Source organism: Leptinotarsa decemlineata, unplaced genomic scaffold (assembly GCF_025532065.1).
Source record: "Leptinotarsa decemlineata unplaced genomic scaffold, Ldec_3_MD MMD2_tig00000008_RagTag_RagTag, whole genome shotgun sequence".
In the NCBI taxonomy this organism is placed as follows: Eukaryota; Metazoa; Arthropoda; class Insecta; order Coleoptera; family Chrysomelidae; genus Leptinotarsa; species Leptinotarsa decemlineata.
Window position 1 is genome coordinate 12,939,600 of NW_027412537.1, and position 19,521 is coordinate 12,959,120.

At 37.3% G+C, this 19,521-nt stretch overlaps 1 protein-coding gene and 1 long non-coding RNA gene across 2 annotated transcripts in view; one reads left to right on the top strand and one right to left on the bottom strand.

The window, feature by feature from the left end:
* Positions 1–19,521, top strand: part of LOC111514813 (E3 ubiquitin-protein ligase mind bomb 1) — a 456,223-nt gene that overhangs the window by 354,467 nt on the left and 82,235 nt on the right. The window lies entirely within an intron of this gene.
* LOC141480754 (uncharacterized) overlaps positions 14,103–19,521 on the bottom strand; it is a 58,609-nt gene continuing 53,190 nt past the window's right edge. The window contains exons 2-3 of the long non-coding RNA XR_012464538.1: positions 14,974–15,118; positions 14,103–14,240 (exon numbers count right to left, since the gene is read on the bottom strand). This is a non-coding gene — a long non-coding RNA (uncharacterized lncRNA). The remainder of the gene's footprint in view (positions 14,241–14,973; positions 15,119–19,521) is intronic.

Consider the following 19,521-nt stretch of genomic DNA (forward strand, 5'->3'; position numbering starts at 1 on the left):
AATCCAAATATTTTTGGACTGACAAGAGAGGAAATATAATTTCTGCAGTGATTGGAAGTAATTGAAGAATGAAAAAGGATTGAATTAATTGCTGATAATTTTTATGGCGGATTCTCAATAAAAGACAATTAGAATGAAGCAATATCATAGCATCTCTTCACACACACACCTTTATTGTCTGATGTACAAGTTGTCCTATACTTTCGGCTTCAGACGTGATCTGTTCGGCACAGCACAGCACGGCGCTGTCCGTCGCCTGATGGCAACCGGTAGTAGCATCGCCCAGTTGTCCAGCTACAACCAGCATATTGAAGGCGGAAGTCGAGCGGTGACAGAAACATGTCTAGCAGTTCTGACGAAGACGTCGTCATTACAGTGGCCGGCATTATTGAATGTAGAAGAAAATAGTCACAAAAAAGAATGTTGTGGGTCCATTCCATTAATCAAAAGAGGGTAAATCTGGGAGAGTTCCATCATCTTTTCAACGATCTGAAAGAAGACGAGGAGACATTTTTCCAGTATTTCCGAATGACTCCAGGCAAATTTTCAGAACTTCTGGATATTCTAGAACCTGCATTAATAAGCAACTCAATTTTTCCTCGTCCATTTTCATAGGTACAGTCTGACACTGTGCTGTCAACTGATGGAATAGCAAAACAGAAAGACTAAAATTTCCCAGGCACTTTTGGGCAAGTTTATGCTGGCAAGCGCTGGCCGGCGACGCGCTCACTTGGCCAGTCCGACACAGCACGTACCGTTATTTGCCGGACAGGATCGGAGAGCTGGAATCCTTTCCGGCGGCGAACGCTCTTGGCTGTGCCGTGCCGTGCTAGTGGGCGGTTGTCCATTCATTTTCATTGTTCCAATCCTATCCGTGAAGCTTAAATCAGGTTTGAGCCTGACTCCCTTACCCTTTCAATAGTGTATTCGTCAGAAGGACAAATGGTTCATAACTCAATGTGTTGATTGGTGGTATGGAAAGTGGTCGAGCTCTATAGCGTCCTGGCCCGGTGCATCCCTTCCTGACTGGGGTGTTTGAAGAAACTATTCATCTTTTACTGACGTCGTGGGGCCTTCACTCCAGCTGAGTGACGGGGTCTTCCGAAGCAGAAAGGGTTGTTTATAGCGTAATCTGCAGCTTTCCCAACTGATGAGTTTTCTGATTCCTCGACTGCATATGGCTTCATTTGGCAATGTTTCCAAAGTGGAAAGATTGCCTGAAAATGGTCCTGGTGTCCCGTGGGTTGGTCTACCTATCGAGCGCGTCCTCAGGTGGCAGATAGTGGAATGGCCAGGGGACTGGAGCCCTGTCCGGGAAGCCTATATGTGGCCTCACGGACGATATCGCCGGAATCCTGGTCAGTGGCAGAAATGAGTAGGGAGAGGGGAACTGAAACTCTCCAAAAGCCAACGTGGACCAGTCTACCCAAGTTAAGGTGTCAGGAATCGTGCCGACGGCTGAATGGCCGCAGGGTGATATGCGGTTACGAACGATCCTCTTAGGGAACCGGGTGAAACCTCTGGTAATGCGGGGCTCTGCCAGAGGTGGCCAACTCTTTCCCTGCTACTCGTGGAAACACACATACATGAAATAAACAAACAGACACAACAGAAACCAATCCCGAGGCTGCACAGAAGTGCTCACCTCAATCTATGGCGGTGGTTGGGGATGAACAGAAATGTCCACCCCAATCTACCGCTCGGTATGAGGCTGGACATAGCAAATCAATTCGTGATGTAATACAAAGGCCAAGGCGTAAGCGCATTTGCGGCGCCGAAGCCAAAAGGAGAAAGAGAGCCAAATAGGTAGAACTGGCAGCAACTATAAGTACACCCTACTCTTCCCCCACTCCACCTCCATCAGTAAGGGTACTTCCTGCGGCGAACGCCAAGATCTCCGCCTTGAATGAAGGCAAGAAACCGGCTGCCCCTGCAGGAAAGCACCCCCACTTGAACATTCACATTAGGGAAACCCCACGAAGGTTGAAGAAGCCGCGCAACGACAGTAATGTCGCTGCACCTTCCAAAACCTTCGTGAAATACCTCAAGGTTGCCAATGAGAGTGTGTGTTCGGCGAGTCTTGGCCTACACCTGCCGATATAAAGGAGATGTTTCCTAGTGACCTGTGCACCTTCCTGGACAGGACAGGATGGACGATGACCTAGGAGGACAACTCCTCGGGAGGATGTACTATGGGTCACATGTGGCCTAAATGCTGTGGGTATACTCACCCTCCCTACTATATACATACATACAATGGTCCTGGTACGTTTGTACGTATTTCAGAACTTGGACGGTCAGCTGCTCTTGTACACGATTGCCCCCCCCCCCCTTCTTCAATTATTGTTGGAATCTTTGTGTTATGAAGTGCAGGTAACTATGTCTTGTGTATGTTTAAGATCTCTTCCTTGCGTTTGAAATTGTCCTTATGTTCATGTATTTCTATGGCCTCTAAATAGCCTCGGATCTGGTTTTATTAAGAACTCGCGGCTTTCGAAGGCAATCATGGTTGCCCTCTTAGAGAGCGTGTTCTGCGACAGCCGATTCATCTTGCTGAATATCGAGAAACGAGTAAAGTAACGTTACACTCTCATTGTTCACGATTTTCCAATGCTGGCCCTTCTTATTTTGGGCAAACAGCTAGTCTAAAAGTCAATATTCCTTTCAAGGTCGTTGAAAATTGAAATATGTTTCTATCATCGTCAGTGTCATGATTGAATGACCAGTCGAAGTTGAGAGCGTTCGTATATTGAGAGAGGCGGCGCGATTCCACTGCCATCTATCATCTCGAACATGTCGTATTCCTCGGCGACGAATCTTCCCCCATCGATACACATATCACAAATGACATATGTAAACGCGACGTGAATCGACCGGCCATTAACACGGCCATCCATCTAATAGAAACATATTAATTTGCAATAAGCCGACAAACACCGGCAATCCAGTGTTGCCAACTCGAATTTTGGAAAGACATAGATAAGTGTGGAAGATTACGTGGAATAGGAAAGGAATTTCTCCATGTTGGTTGCTTTCTGTATTCATCATTATTGCCGGTTGTCTATTTGAGAAATGAACAAGGTTGAATCTATTGATTTCGATTTTCCAATCTGCTTAAAACGTTATAAACAAGTGATTTATTTTTGGGTTTTGAAATCGAAAAAAGGTTATTTTTAGAAACTTCAACTATCTTAAGAAAGCTAATTATAATATATTTTTTTAAGGACAAAACACAAGCACTACAGGAAATTCCTTAAGTTTATTTCACATAAACACATTTCTCCAGTGTAGTTTGATGTGTAGTGAGTCCCATAGAAGAGAAACAAATCTCCAACCTTTCTTCGACGTTCCAGACTATCAAGGTTATAAGTAATGTTTGCGTCTCCAATCAGGCGGATGGCTCTTTTCTGGATGGAATCCAGCAGTTTCAGGGTATGCTTAGGGGCGGAGCTCCATACATGAGAATAATACTGCAAAGGTCTGATCTGAGCTTTATAAAGTATCAAAATTTGCTGAGGTTTGTACAGTTTTCTGGTTCGGAGCATTGTTCTAAGCTATTGAGAAGCGCGGCTTTTGCAATTTCAGCGACATGATTGGGCCAAGACATATTGGTGTCCATTTGAACCCCCAACAAACTTATCGAAGCAGAAAGGGGAATTGTCTGACCGGACTTCAGACATTATATTATTATATCCGGTTCGGATCCTCATTGAGATATGCAATCTCCTACCGCCAATGTAGATTCCTGGGGAACACCAGCGTTGATGGAAGTATTCGATATCCGTCGACGGTCGCTTGCAGGGAACATTCTTTCAGGCAACTTACTGACTACTTAGACTCTTCAGTGGTTCGTAATACGCAATAAGTTTTCGGAGTTGAATTTTCTATTGAATTATATATAGCTTCGTTAATTTTTTCAGATTGTGACAGGTCATGTACTCAAAAGATGATAAGAAGTACTGATTCCTCCTCAAAAATATCTTTCAAAGAATAGCATAAGTCGTTCAGTGTTTATTGAACACGAAGATATATTAAAGATATCCGAGCCAGTATTTCTAGTGATCAAGGAACTATGGTCGTCAGGCTCGTCGACTGGAGTAGTGAACAGATACGAACGGCAAGATGCTCCGCTCCAATATCTTTTGGAAGGTTTATGAGATCTTATATAGAAACACTACCGAGCCGCCCCGGGTCCGCACGGGTGCATTGCTGATCAGTAGGAATATTTAAAATTCAAATTCAAATTTTATTGCATCCATATCCTATTAACAAGAAATAGATCGGATTAGTCCAAGTTCACAAATTAAATTGTATCTGATGAATATATACAATTAAAATGACAAACATAAATAATGGTTTGAAAAAAAAAGATTACATTCTTTTTTTTTTATTTAGATTTCAAACCGCATCAACCACATAGGGTTATTAGCGGCGGTACATATGAGATACAGTATATCGGTATACATCAAATTGAATTAAATATATGGATTCGTTTGACATATTTTATTACATTATTCCATTCTCTATTTAGAATGGTGGATATGTCTCCGGTTAGCTTCAATTCGTTTATCTCTTGTTGGTGCTGTTGACATTTGAATAGGTGTTCCACAGTTAGGTCCATGTTGCAGTTTTCACATTTACTTCGAGCTTCCCTTGTTAGTAAATGTTGGTAAGTGAGACGAGTGTGTCCAATTTTTAGGCGAATTATGGTTATTTGATTTTTTCGACTAAGGGCAGCATAATTTTTTATTTCCATGTTGGGATTTATTTTGTACAGTTTATTGGCAGTTGAAGATTGCCATTTCTGCTTTCAGATAGCGTTTATGGAAGTTTTAATCTGACGATATATGTCTGTGTGTAGTGTTTTTTCGAATGTCACTGCACTAGTGTTTGAGAGAGCGTTACGTGCCAGCATGAAGGTATCCAGATTATCTCGACTCTTTTTCCTTCTTGGTGAAGTTTGAAAAGCTCAATCTTAATTTGTTGTAGAAGGGGATGTTTAGGATATAATTGGCGGATTCCCTCTATTGCACTCAATGAATCTGTGAATATTAGAATGTTATGAAACATCGAGTCAAAAACCGAATTTGAATCGGATATTTCAGTGATGCATACTTCACCGCCTGTGAAAAATCACACAAAGATAAAGCAAAATATGAAAAAACATGAGAAGGTCAGTACTGAAAGTCACTAACGACAAAAAAGTTCGAATTCACGGAGGGAGTAAAAGCATCCTTCGGCCAGTACTTTCTTTAATTTGCGTTTGAATATATCTGGACGTCTGCTCTCTCTCAATTCGAGGGGCAGGATGTTGAATAGACGAATTCCAGTAGTCACTGGAGTTTTTTTTTGCATGGAGTGTCAAATTTTTTTCGATAGGATATTCCTTTTGTTTCTGGTGTCATACATGTGAATATCGCAATGTCTTCTAAAGCTATTAAGATTACTGAAAATGTGAGTCAAAAGATTTAATAAATATATACAGGGTACCGTGAGAATTTTATTACTTTTGAAGGGGTCTCTGCATGATGTTCTATGAGAAAAGCAGAAAATACGTCTAATAATACGTTTTTGCAACACAAACATTCTTTGTAGTTCGGACGCTTGACCCTAGACAACGATACTATATGAAATAATGGAATACCACAGTGCATAGTAAACTTCAAGCAGACAATCTCGTTCCAGCATGTTTTGGAGTGTGGTGACTACATAAAATCATTTGTTCAGTTCGCCACAAACTACATCGACATGCGAGTTCCATGATAGGTTGCAGTCGAAATGTGTTCCTAAGAACTTCACCATTATAGATGGCTCAATTGACACTCATTTTTATTACACATCTAAAATATAAAACGAACCTACATACAAAATTGCAGCCTCCGAAAGTATAGCGGTACGGAGAAAGAGTGATGAAAAGGTAATTCCCATATGTAAACACGCCCCTTTCACCCTTTCGAGGGGCTCTCCTGTTGGAATATTTGAAAATTCTTTCTTAGAAACAGAGATGATTGAGTTAGTGTTAAGTTAAGTTAGTGTTAGATTTAGAAACCCAAAAAAATTTTGATAAAAATTAATGAAAAATTGAACGATAATGAAGAAAGCAAGGGCATTGATCTACACATTCATGAACGGATAACTCCAAGACTGCCAATGATTTGGTAGGTTAATCAAAGTCTACAGTGAAATGTATATACTCGTATTGTGGTTACTCCCCAGTAAGCTTTGATCTCTTCTGAGATTTATCCCTCACAAGTAACCAGTCATCTGTAGTACTTCAAATAGGGGTGAAAATGGAGGTGTTCGAAATGCAAAATCAATTAGTTTTTCGAATTTCGTTCATAAATTTGAAAATATCTTCTTCAACAGAAAAGTTCAGAGGCAAATCGAAGGTTATCGATTCTCTTAAATATGCAGATACGCATCACTCTTTTTTTTCTTGAATATTGAATTGAATTTATGAAACAAAACATTTGAAAAATCAGAAATAAACAATTTGACGAAATTTGGTTTGTCAGGTTACTCTGCTCGCAAATACAATTGATGTTATCCGCGTAACGAATAACTACAACCCACTACAAATGAAGAAGAAATCACACAAGAGGAGCGCCGTCTTCAGTGTTGCCAGTTTTTGTAGTAGATGTCTTATTTTGGCTATCGAACTACGGTGTTACTGTTTGAGAGTCAAACTCTAATAATAACTCAGTTCACTTGTTGTAATGATTGTTACCTACCTATGAATAGGTAGTAGAAATTACCATTTATGTGGTATGCATCTATGAAATATATTCTCGACTGTTATTTCATCAGTTGTTTTTATGACACAAAATCTACTGCTCAGTTCAAAAATTACCAGGCAACATTGGTTTCCAGGTTACGTTAGTTTGGCCCTACTTCATGCTTCACAAATACAATGTAAAAAAGCTAATATAACTCAACTAATAAATTAACTCAATATTTATCCATACTAAGGCGGATGAATTCGTAGGGCTAGTTCATATATACCTAAATTAATTGAAATATTTCATATTACTGTGAAGCTTTACTTTTTGTTTGAAGTAGCTTCTGTTATAAATACAAAGTTTTAGGTCATGTTTCTCAGGAAATTTTACTAATTACAGAATCATAGTTAATGCAGATTTGAATTCCATTGAAAGGGTTGAACCAAGAATCGACATGGAGTCCAAATGTCTCTGGAGAACGATGGCCAAAAAAATTAAATGAGGGGGACTGTCACTAAACCTTTTTCTCACAGAAAAAGGATGAACTTATTCCAGTCGTACCAGTTTGTTTGTTAATTTGATGATTTGAATATGTCACGGGAACTGAAAGACGTATGTTTCTAAAAATTTACTGAAATACGTAGTTCTACGTAAGATACGTACGTTTGGCATCACTGCCGACAACGAATTATAATTTGCGAACGATGAAACCGGTAATAGCCGTGGCGCGCATACAACATTCATCCTCTAGTTATGAACCACTAAGCCCTTTCAGCTTAACGATATGTTATTACTGGGCCAGAATTTGCACAAATGGCCTTCTGTTCTGTTCCAGTACTCCCACCTCGCCCTACCTTCCGTCGGGGTTATTTATTCAAAGGATTTGCAGGGCCCAGAAAGCTAGCGTGGAGGACATTTGGGTTTCTTATTACGAACGGGAAATGGAGTTTATTAGTCGGAAATCATAACTTCGGAGATACTTCCGCTGGTGGAAAGAAAATAAAGGAGGAGCTCCCTTTTTGTTTTTTTATATTCCTGTTTTATTATTTTACTGGTCGCGCAATTTCAACATATATTCTAGGTTGATTGAAGAATGTAAACTTTCACGGTCGGAGATGACTGTCTGAAAGCTATTTTTCGGGTTTTTTGACCGTGGTCTGCAGGTTGTCATGCCTGATGTTTCGTTTACTACTGCGGTAAACATCAAAGGCGATGTGGTAACGGTTGTAGTGTCCGAGTTGGTGCTCGAGTTGTTGTTATCGTTGTTCCCAACACAGTACCAACAATCTGAGAGTATTCAACGAAAGTCATTTTTTGTGGAGATATGATGTTAGAACTACTTTCAGAACAAAAAATACACTGAGATCTATACTCACACAAACAAAACCCAACAACACTGAAGATAAAACAAAAAATTGTATTTATAAAATACCTTGTTCTTGTGGTAAAAGTTACATTGGTGAAACCTCAAGACCATTGAAAGTGCGTGAGAATGAACATCGAGATTATATAAAAAATAAACAATTGACAGGATCAAAATTATCAGAACACATTTTAAAATCAGACGGTGAACATCGGGTGGAATGGAATAGGACAAGAAAGATTACCAATGAGCCTCATTCTAAGAGACGTAAGCTAAAAGAATCAGCGTATATTCTCATGTCTGGAGAGAATTGTATCTCGAATAGCTCCTTAGAAATAGACTATACTCGGCTACCCATCTTGAAGAAAACTTTGGATAGTGGCGAAATGGCAACAAACTGATATCGGAGTATTACATCAAATATTTCAGTTGTCAATCAACAACATTGACATAATTTCATATTTCAAAACTTCTTTGACATCTGTCGAAGAAGTAAAGAAATAAGCTCTCAAAAAAAAGGAATAACTGCGTATATATTCGAATTTTTATCCATTTCTGAAGACGGAGGCAGATTTTGGCCTCCGAAACGTAAAAGATAAGTATAATTTCTTAATAATTTTTTTGATAGGCAAAATTGTGAAATACGACAAGTTATTGATAAATAGAAGATTTTTCTTTGTGAAAAATACTTTGATTTTTACGCAGTAACTTATCGGAGTAAACTAAAAAGTTTGCCCTTCTACACTTGTATAAAGTTCTCCATTATAATTTTTATATTTTTTCAGATTGTGGAAGGTAACAATTACCCAAAAAAAAGGTCGATAAAAAATCTGAGAGTCTTCCTGAAGAACTCAATCACAAAAACAAACTCTATATTGAATTTGAAAAGACTGCGCAGTGGTCCGAGGCTTTCCAGTCCAACCGCTGTTCATCTGTTCTATGCATTGGCATTTCCTCACGAAGTCTTCAATCGAATTCCTCGAAAAACTCGTTGTAAGGTCCAGTAGTAGAGGTCGAGACGCACTACTTCATGCTTCCATTAGCCAGTTAGCCATTAAGGCTAAATTTCAGTTGCTAAAAATGAGGAAAATCGGTCTTTCATAGAGAACAATGGTATATATCTTTAGTCTGGTCATATAGAACTGGATATTTTCTGACAATAAGCTCCTCCGGTTTTAATGACATTTTTTAAATTTAATTTGAAGAAAACAAAAAACTCAAATATGATACAAACTCCAAGCAATACCCGTCCCGCAGCTGGAGAACAAATAGGCTGCACTATCGGATCATGATCGAATGCAGGATCGGAGTCGGGTGGGAGCGGGCCACGTATCGGAACGATGTGAACTATTCTATTCGTACTAAAGACACTCGTCCGACTGTATGATGGGAGTTGGATCTGAAGGGTATATGACAAGTGTGTCTCGGCCTTAATGCTCTCGAAATCGTTCCGATGTTTTATTGCATCCAAAGTATCCTGCTACTCAAGTACTCAGTACGCTTTCATAACTGCATTAAACTCGACATATTGACAATCACATCTGACGTTTTTCTCTAGCTAACTTCATATCAACTTCTCCAAGGTTATTCTGATAAAAAGTATAAGAAGTGGTTACAACAGTTCAAAGGCATAGGTTACAAAAGTATTAAAATATGGTTACACATTCTAAGTAGTCAAAATTATGGCTTCTATCAGGTATATGAAATTGGCAGAATAACATGTATTTTTAGATCCTTCTCATCCGAGCGTATGATTGTTGCACTGATTTTTTGGTTAACTCGTTCTTCCTCCTCATTTGCAGGTTCTGAACTATTTTTTCTTCTCAATTCACTGTCAAAACATATACTGTCGCGTATTACTGATGTGTACCGCTCTTGGTGGAATCAAAATCTTTTCAAAATCATTCCGAAAATAATATCATTGAAATGATACATATAACTCCCTAGTGATTCTGTTGAAATTTTGGATGGTTTTGTTTTCCTGTTTCTATTTGTCACACTTTCTCAGCGGTTTTCACCAAAAATCTCTTTCATCTCGTCTTTTATATTTCTTTCGTTCGCTCTTCATGTTCTTGATGTTGTTGGTTCATTTACTTTGAAACCAATCGGGTGAAGGAGATGGAGAAAATTCCAGACACCTCGCTCTGTTTATTTAACCAATAAAAAAATCTAGCGGTTTCAGGTTCGGTGATCTTGGCGGCCACTCAATGTAAGGACTATTTCAACCTATCTATCGATTTCCATAACTATTCTCTTACAATAACTGCATTATGTACATAGACACATCTAATTGAGACTTCAAATTCAGACGAGCCTGCACTGGTAAGTTATCTATTGCGTCCCAAAACTCATTTCTCAAGAAGTCTAAAAATATAATTCCTGGATACTTTCAAAAAACACGAATATATAATCTCATCATGGAATAATTCACACCACACATTCATCTTATGTGAATATTGGCGTTTTGCGTTCATAGTCCCATTAGGATTATCCGCAGACCAGTACTTTGAATTTTTGGAGGAAATTACTCCATTTGTATTGCAAGTAGCTTCAACACTAAACAAAATTGTTTTGAAGAAGTTAATATCATTCAAATATTTTCCTTGAGCCCACAAACAGAATTCTAACCTTCTTTCTTCATCTTCCGGTTCCAGAGTATGTAAAATGTTTGGCTTGCATTGTTTGATTTTATTTTTTACAAGGTATCTTCTGATATTTTCTCTAGGAATATTTGAGCTAGCCGTTCACAAGCTAATAATAAGGATTATTACAAAAAGGTTGCAATATTCGCGCATCATTTCTAGTCTAACGATGTGGATTATTTCTGTTTTTGAGCATATGCCTCGACACACAACCTGTTTCGTTGAAAACAGAATTGATACGGTTCACTGGAAGTTTATCAGGATGTCTGCTATGAAATCCTCTGGCAGCTTTACTTACCGAAAGAGCATTGTCTCCGACAAGGCGCACAAGTTCAATTTTATCTTTCCCATGATAAATAAATCATTAGTTTCTACCGCTTTACAAAATATTTTTTGAACTAATTGGGCATAATCTGACGTTACTGTTTCAATACAGTTTTTGGCAGTAGCAATAATAATCAACAATAGTCTTTTGTTTCAAGTGCCAAATGGAAAGAGCACCGTGTTTCAAGGCTAACTCACCACGATGTAAAAACCATTTGAGAGGTATGCAGTTAACATTGTATTATGATGCAATGTGAATGTTGATTTGACCACAGAACTATTAATATTGAATATTTTTTTATGAAATTTAGTAGGGGAAGTAGGGGCACAGTGTTACATGGGGTACAGTGTTACGTTGGGTTCTGCAAACTTATACGATGTAGTAAGGCAGTGGAATAGAACTCACTTACAGTTGAGCTAATGACCTTTTACTGTACGGACGCTTTTTGTTTTGTGAAGTGCCGAATACGTTGAAAGTAAGTTTTTATATTTTTTCAAGTCAAAAGTAATTTTTGTAGTTAATTTGAAAATTGTATATTACTGCTTTTATAATAAAATATCGTAAAAATTAGAGTTTATAGCTTAAAAGGCATGTTTATAGGTTAGTGTGACTTATGAAACATAACCTAAAACATTTTTATTTTCATACAAATCGGCATTTGACGACGAAATTACGATTGGGGTACAGTGTTACACTCTACAAGGGGGCACAGTGTCCCTATCATTAAATGTTATAATGAATTTCATAACATTATTTCAGAAATGGTACGAAATAGAAAAGAAAATAGAAAAATCGCTAATTTCGATGAAAAATATATGAAAAGGGCTGTGTTAAACGTCATTAATAATGGGGTTTCCATCCGATCAGCAGCACGAAACGAAGGATTAGTGCACATGACACTAAAAAGCTACGTTGATAAGTACAAAAATGTTTCTAATGCAGACCATGCCAACTTTCGTTTTAAGCCTAATTACAAGATGAATAAAATATTTTCTAATGAACTCGAACAACAATTACGAGAGTATCTGCTCACTGCCTCTCACATGCACCATGGTTTAACTTAAAAAATAATTTGAAATATCCGACTAGTTGGGACAAAAATCAGGAAGCTGGTGTTGATTATTTAAACGGATTTATGAAGCGGAATCCAACTTTAGCTATACGAAAGCCAGAAGCTACCAGTCTAGGGGGCGCAACAAGTTTTAACCGCACCACCGTCAATGAGTTTTTCGACAATTTATGCAGAGTTTATTCAAAATTCCAAAATTCAATATTTCAAGAAACAAACATTCACGAAGGATGATGCCAATGTCCAAGGACTAGACACAAAAGAGAGTCGTTATTTCAAATTTATAACTAAAAAAAATTATAGGCCGATATGTTTTTTGTGTAACACTGTGCCCCTACTTCCCCTATACCATTCCAGTCCAATGGTGAGTTTGATTTTGTTTTAAGAAAATCGCTAATACTATAAAAATATTCGCAGCAGGCCTTGGTTTTTGTAGAAAAAAAAATGATATTTGTTCCCAAAGTACAGTTTTTTGAGCTCTACAATTCAAAATGAAGTTCTTCGAAATCGGAAAAAAAAGCAGATTTTAGGGAGGTGTCCCGCTGTTGAGTGGGTCAGAATGTATAATTAGCAACTACGTTAATGACTTTGAATAAACTTCATACATATCTTTGAGCAAAACAATAATCCACATTTGGAGAATGGAAACACTCCATTTCATTCGGCTCAAATTGTTAATCCTTTTTCTGAATTACATTGTATAAATCCTAGTTAACCAAAGCCAATTCGGCTCTTGTGTTATTAACATGGAATACGATATAGGCGTAATTGCATGCTACGGATTATGTAATATTCATAAATTGAAGTTATATTAACGGCTAGAGCCCATAGATTCCTGTTTTATATCCAATAAAGGCTCCTTTCTTAGAGTCAACAATTTTCTAGGTGAAGCAGTAAAATTAACAAGATAACTGTAGAGGTTAGTGAAAATAACGGTATCATTAATTTTCTACGGTATGTCGTTGTGTGTCTTCGACATAAAATTATGGCGACTTATTGGAATTGTAAGTTCCTATTAGATGGGCTTTATGGAGTCGTAATGGTTTGTCAGGCGTGGTGCTATAAAAATGGAAGACTTCGGAATGTTCTGGTAGTTTGCTTTCAGTTAAACTACTTTATAATATTATACGATGGAAAAAGAGTCGTTCAGCTACATGTGTTCTTGTGGAATGACATGAAAAGAAATATAATTTTTCTTTGAAATACATTTTTGGTTAATCTCTGGAAATGACGCGTTCTCTCCCATTTCTGATTTGAGGGTAGTTTTTTCAGATGAGTTTTCGGAGAGTATTTTTGACACTTTCAGTTTTTTTGCTAACTTGAGGTGAAAACTTTATGTACCTTCCATGAAAGGTAGCCGTTATCCAGCCTCAATACTACATTTATGACATCTTTTCTACAGTTTTTTCTAATGAACATGACGAATCGACACCCTTACAAACTTTTATTGACATTGTTTGTAGTTTTATTAGATTTTACATATCAATTAGAATTGCTATTTCGAATTCCACTTATAATCAAACCTGTTATAAAATTATTAACAGAAAAACAGGTTTTAAACAGATTTTTCAAACAGATTATTATCATGCCTCTCAAACTTCAAAGCAATCAAAAATAGAATTGGTGACAAAAAGAGGTCACGACAATTACATCATTTAGCCTGTTGTCATGTAAAAATATTTTGATAATTTCAACTGATTTGCCTCCACTGTATCGTCAATGTATCTAGTAATACAAATGGCCTGTCTGGTCTACAAAAAGGTAACCAATAATTGACTAGAAAACTATATGTATATGGTGTGATTATGTAGCCACAAAATTTGAAAAAAGGCTTTTTCTTGAGTTTATCGTTTTTCGTGTTTTTCCGTTGAAAACAAACAATTCTTTAAAACTGTATATCTTTCATTTTCTTCAACAGATGTCTAAAAAGTGCCTGATGTTACATCATTACACTTAAATTGAAATTTCATGTCGGATTCAATTCGTGAACTTGTCTTGAGTATTTGGAATTTATTGGAGCCTCTGGAGATACCCTACATTTCATTCTATGAAAGAGAGGATTTCGACAGATCAAGATCTGTGGTGCTGTAGGTGCTGTAGGTTTTTTCGAGTTTTCTTGCAGCTGAAAAAGCAAATAATAATTATAATAAATGTATTGGCTATCAAAATAACAAGATAACAACAAAAAAATTTACAAGAGAAAGAAAAATGAAAACACTTTGTATTTGATATGCAAATGGATTCTGGTTTAGATCAGAAATTTGCATTCTCATCTGCTCTTCCACCAATGCCCCAGAATGTATTAAAATAAAATATAATATAAGGGCTTAAAGAGAAGAAAAGAAGAAAAAAAAGAGAAGATAATATTTAGATGTAGAGATATATTAATAGCTAAAACCATTTAAAGATTCTCGCCACGGACCTAGTTATTCTGAATGCTGAACAAATGTTATTTAAACATACTTTTAAAAACAGTTTCTGACATGTTAAAACAAATGTTTTCCCATTCATGGAGTTGATTTACTGTGGATAAGATATTATAGGAAAAAGATCGCTACTGGAATAAATCAAGTCGCCCTGGAGCGCCAATTAATTTTTACTGTTGTTTGATAATTTCATAATTTGTATTATCTACCTACTTTAAATAAAAGCCACATCTGGTATATTTAGAATCGAATATTGCTTCCTGACTCAGTTGGCTTCCTTATACAATTTGTGTACATATCTATATAGTATACACTATTATTTTTTTATAGTTTCATTAAGAAAATGCACAAACACTGCTGACAAATGTTCAAGATGCTCTAAGATTAGTTCTTTCGTGAAAGTGAAAATTTTCATTGGATTCACATTACCGTGAACTTGAAGAAAACCTTTGATAATGTCCACCGCAGTTGTAGACGAAACATCAGGCAAAATTCTGCAGACCACAGTCAAGACATCCAGAAAATAGCTCTGACTCATCAATTATTATTTCTTCTTTTACTGGTACTGCTCAATCTGCAACAAAACATACAATATATATCGATATTTATTGTGCCTATTGCCAAATGTTTGAATAATTTCAATAGTTACATGCTTTTTAAAAACCTAAAAATGTATAACCAAGCGTACTTTAGCCAAACATTTTCTTAACTCCTTCATGAAAAACGTGATAATACCTCGTTTATTTCTCAAATTTTTTTCGATATGCATCAGATGAAATCAATCTTCTGGTACCCATCTTGATTTCTATAAAAAAAATTCTTTCGATCTATAAAAGCGCCCTATTTATTTTTGTAAAATACAATAATGGTCATTCACGAGGTCATTCAACAGTATCCACATAGGTCTACTATGGCTTTTTATTTCATTCTGTCTAGTGAGTCGCTCATTTGTGACAGCTAAATGGAACATTTAGCTGTGTACACTATATCTGATATGTTGACGGAAACTAAGGCTGTATCAATAACTATGCACAAATGTTGTGAAAGTGACCTTAACCATCCAAAGTCGTCTACAAAAATACTCACTGTAGGCCCTCGTCTCTAATATTTATTACGAAAGAACATCCACGGCAATACATTTACTAAACTAAACTTTGCATCTATTGGATAACGTAAACAAGTCTCCTTAAGCTGACCAATCAAATTCATCTGCAATCGGCTGGCGGACTTCATTCAAGTATATCGTTACAGAGTCGAAGTGGTGAGTTACGTTTTAAAACAGCTGATTTGTGTCCCTACACTCCACCTTAAAACATCCTATATACAGCGGCTTATTATTAAAAAAAAATCGGCCATTCTTCAGTGCGACTCTGTACCAGCAGCCTAGTCTAGGCGATCGCGTGCATTATACATGATAATGTTTTAGAGCACTCGTTTCTTGAATGGGCAACATTTCATTCTGAACACCTAATCAGGTATCTGCTATGGGACAACAATCATTACCGGTAATTTGGTGCATTTCTCCAATGTGTTTCCGAAAACTCTATTATTCCGATCCATTCGTGATCACCTCAAACTGATTCCGAAACATCAAATGATTTCCATCCGTATATCCGCTCCTACTTTCGGCGTTAAAGCGTTCCACAATAAATCCTTGGTCTGATGCCTCTTACAATTTCAGCACCTCATTTAACGCTAATGTCCTTTGAATGCAGCGCGCCACTCCTTTCCTTCGAATGGAGGGAAAAGGAAAGAATGGGACATTCTCCGCGTTTCTTTGCTTTCATTATTGCAATTGTGGAGTTCGCAGAACCGGGTGCCTTGATTAGGTTAATGCCGGGGGACGTAATTCGTCCCAACGGCCGTTGTTGAGATGATCGTAAAACTTGATACTAATTTGTTGGTGATTGTGCTGTATAGATATTTCAGGAGCAATAACCAGTTTGATAGGCACTATGTTTGGATAACAACCATCTGTAGGACAACCTTTGAAATAATGCGAAATCATCTGATTGAACGATAAGAAAGAAAAATGTCATGTTTTTGAGTTAAGATAGAAAACGAAATCAGCGATTTTTTCATTCGAAAACAATTTTTTCAGTGAGACCTCATATTCTATAAGTTGAGGAATGGTTCGGAATTTTCAGCTCCGGGACAAGAGGAATAAACAGTTCAAATTATATCAATAGTGAAACTGTTTGTTGTTTCGCGTTCTTAGGTCGTCATCTGTCAAAAATTTTCTCCTTTTCTGACGCGCTAGTGAATGGTTCACCAGATAAAAGTAAATATAATTGCTACGTCATAAATTCGGTACTTCGACAACCTAATTCCATCATCCGATGGTATTCAGTAACTCTCAGTGGGAAAAGCTGCCAAACACTTGCTGAAGTTGATTCCTGCAGAATCAAACACTCAGTTAGATTGATTTGCAATATAATTATTTCCTACGATTTCCTGGCCTATTGAAGTTCTCCACGTTCTCTAACCAAGGTGTGGGTTTAGCCGCAGTGCTCATGTGCAATGATTGATGTCACGCAGAAAACTAATCTTCAAAACATTAGTAGGCGTTCTTGTGAGACAAAGTCTGTCCGAAGACAGAATTGATCAGCACAAATTTTCCGGTGGACTCATGTGGTATTAACGTAGCCTCCATCCAAAATACCTGGTAACCTAAAAAGTTCTTTGCCTCGTATTTGGGAATAGGTGTTTCTCCTCCTACTTTATCGTTCTCTTTCATAATTAATCAAAGAAATATTTTGTTGGCTGTGGCCAAAAAAACGGACTTCAACTTCACAATTTTTAAACAGTAATAAGAACAAATTGTTCGTCACTGAAGAGCACTTGTTCATACAAATGACGTTGCGCTCCTAATATAGAAGTTAACATCGAATACTGAAATTTACAGTTTGACCAGCGACCAGCGAATGCCAAAATTGAGGAGGTGGTGCCACTTCTGACCAATCACGCAACGGTTGTTTGGCGATTGTGTTTCGTAAAGCTGTACAAATTATGATGATCTCCATTGTTTCTTCCTCACATTTGAAATTGTTATGTTTGTAGATTTCAGTTGACTCACAAACTAAAATTTTGTAAATGCCTGACTGATGACAAGAAGCTGGGTGTCCTCGAAACGTATATCTCCCGCGCTTAGTGTGTGCTCTTCCACATCTCTTTTTTTATGTTCCACCCTGCAGTAGCAGCAGTAGTAGTAGTAGTAGTAGTAGTAGTAGTAGTAGTAGAAGTAGTAGCAGTAGCAGTAGTAGTAGTAGAAACTCTCGGTACTTCAAGTTCCAATCTACCAGGGCCAACCTGCCCGGATTTTGTTCACTTAAATCAAGCCCTAAGATTCATCGGTTTCCAAAACGACAACAAAAATTTTATCATAACGGAATTGAAGGAAACTAACTGGTGGATCAAGCGGCCAAAGCCAGTTTCCAAGAAATCAGTTAGGACATTCCGGTGAGATCGAAAGACCAGCAGTTATATGCTGACTGGCCATAGCCAGAGTAGAATCATTTCTGATATCATGTAAATACCTCAGCTAGAACAAAATAGCTTCAGAGTTCCTGATGACCCACAAACATTTTTAGAAGATAATAAGAACAACAACTCGTTAGTACTACATTTTCAGAAAGAGGTCGGGTTATATGTATTGATGTTAATGAGCCGCGAGCCGCGAATGTTTTATCTAAGAGGAAAGAAGAAGATCTCATAACACAAAAAATTATTTAAGTGTCTCGTGAGAGTTTTGCATCACATTTTTCTTGGTGTCGACGACTCGTTTCCACCTTAACTTCTTCCGCCATTCTCAACACGGAAGCATGTCCCTGCATATCAATATCTGCCCGTTCGTCGTCAGTTACGCTTCTCCGCATCCATCAACGCTTAAAACTTCGTCTCGGCCATCATTATCACAACAGTATGGAGGATACAGGGTGAAACTACTCCTTGTAGTACATTATATCCTCGGCGCTACGCGCCTCAGGATATAAAAATGCTCGGTAAATAATAGCTCATTTCTCACCATAGGTATATAATATACTATTATTTTGTACTATGAAGTAGCTAGGTAGAATAAGAATTGTACGGATTTTTTTTTTCCTCAATTCTAAATAAAGGCGTTTTCAACTGTCTTATTGCTATGGGTATTTTGGAATTAGATTTTGGACTGCGGTAGTTATAGAATCATTGAGCTACCGTTTTTTTTTCTTTTTGAGAATTGGTCTTGTTTTCATTTTGTATCTTGTACTATAGTTGTGCTGCAATTGTGTTGTTGCTGTTAGCAATTGTATTATTTTCATTTCGAAAGTTTATCTGAAAATTTTTTGCCAAAAAAATTATCCTATCAAATTTGTCTATTTCTAGTCATGTGTGTCGAAATAACCAATGAAACCATCATTACACTGATAACTACCCATGGATAGTTTTCACGGGTAGTTATCACTTATGTCATGACATTGCTAAGCAACCAACACAATAAAGTTGTTTGACATTTCAGTAATTCAATTTATTTCGAAAATGTCACTTCCTAAACACCTATGCAGTAACCGAGGCAAATACAGCAAGATCAACGGAATATCATTATACGAATTGTTCTTTTAATAACTGTGTGTTCAATAAATAATTTTGTTCGAATTGCAAAAAATTTTCTCACCGAATATCCCTCGAACATTGATAAATAACTCATAATTTTATCACAACTTCCTCAAGCACGTTATGTTAGGTACCAAATAACGTGCTTTCGAAAACTGTGATAAAATTATTTCGTTAGTTATCAATGTCCTTGGGATATTATAGCTGAAAATTTACCAGCTATTGATCTGTTACCTTGGCTAGGGATTAGCAACATTTTTCGGTTTGATAACCGGCAGATTCTAGCATGAGTTGTGGTCCGGAAAGTGACTCTGACTATTAGTGGAGCCGACGCCTCGTCGCATCCATCAAAGCCCAAAACTCCGCCGCCGGCCATCATCAACA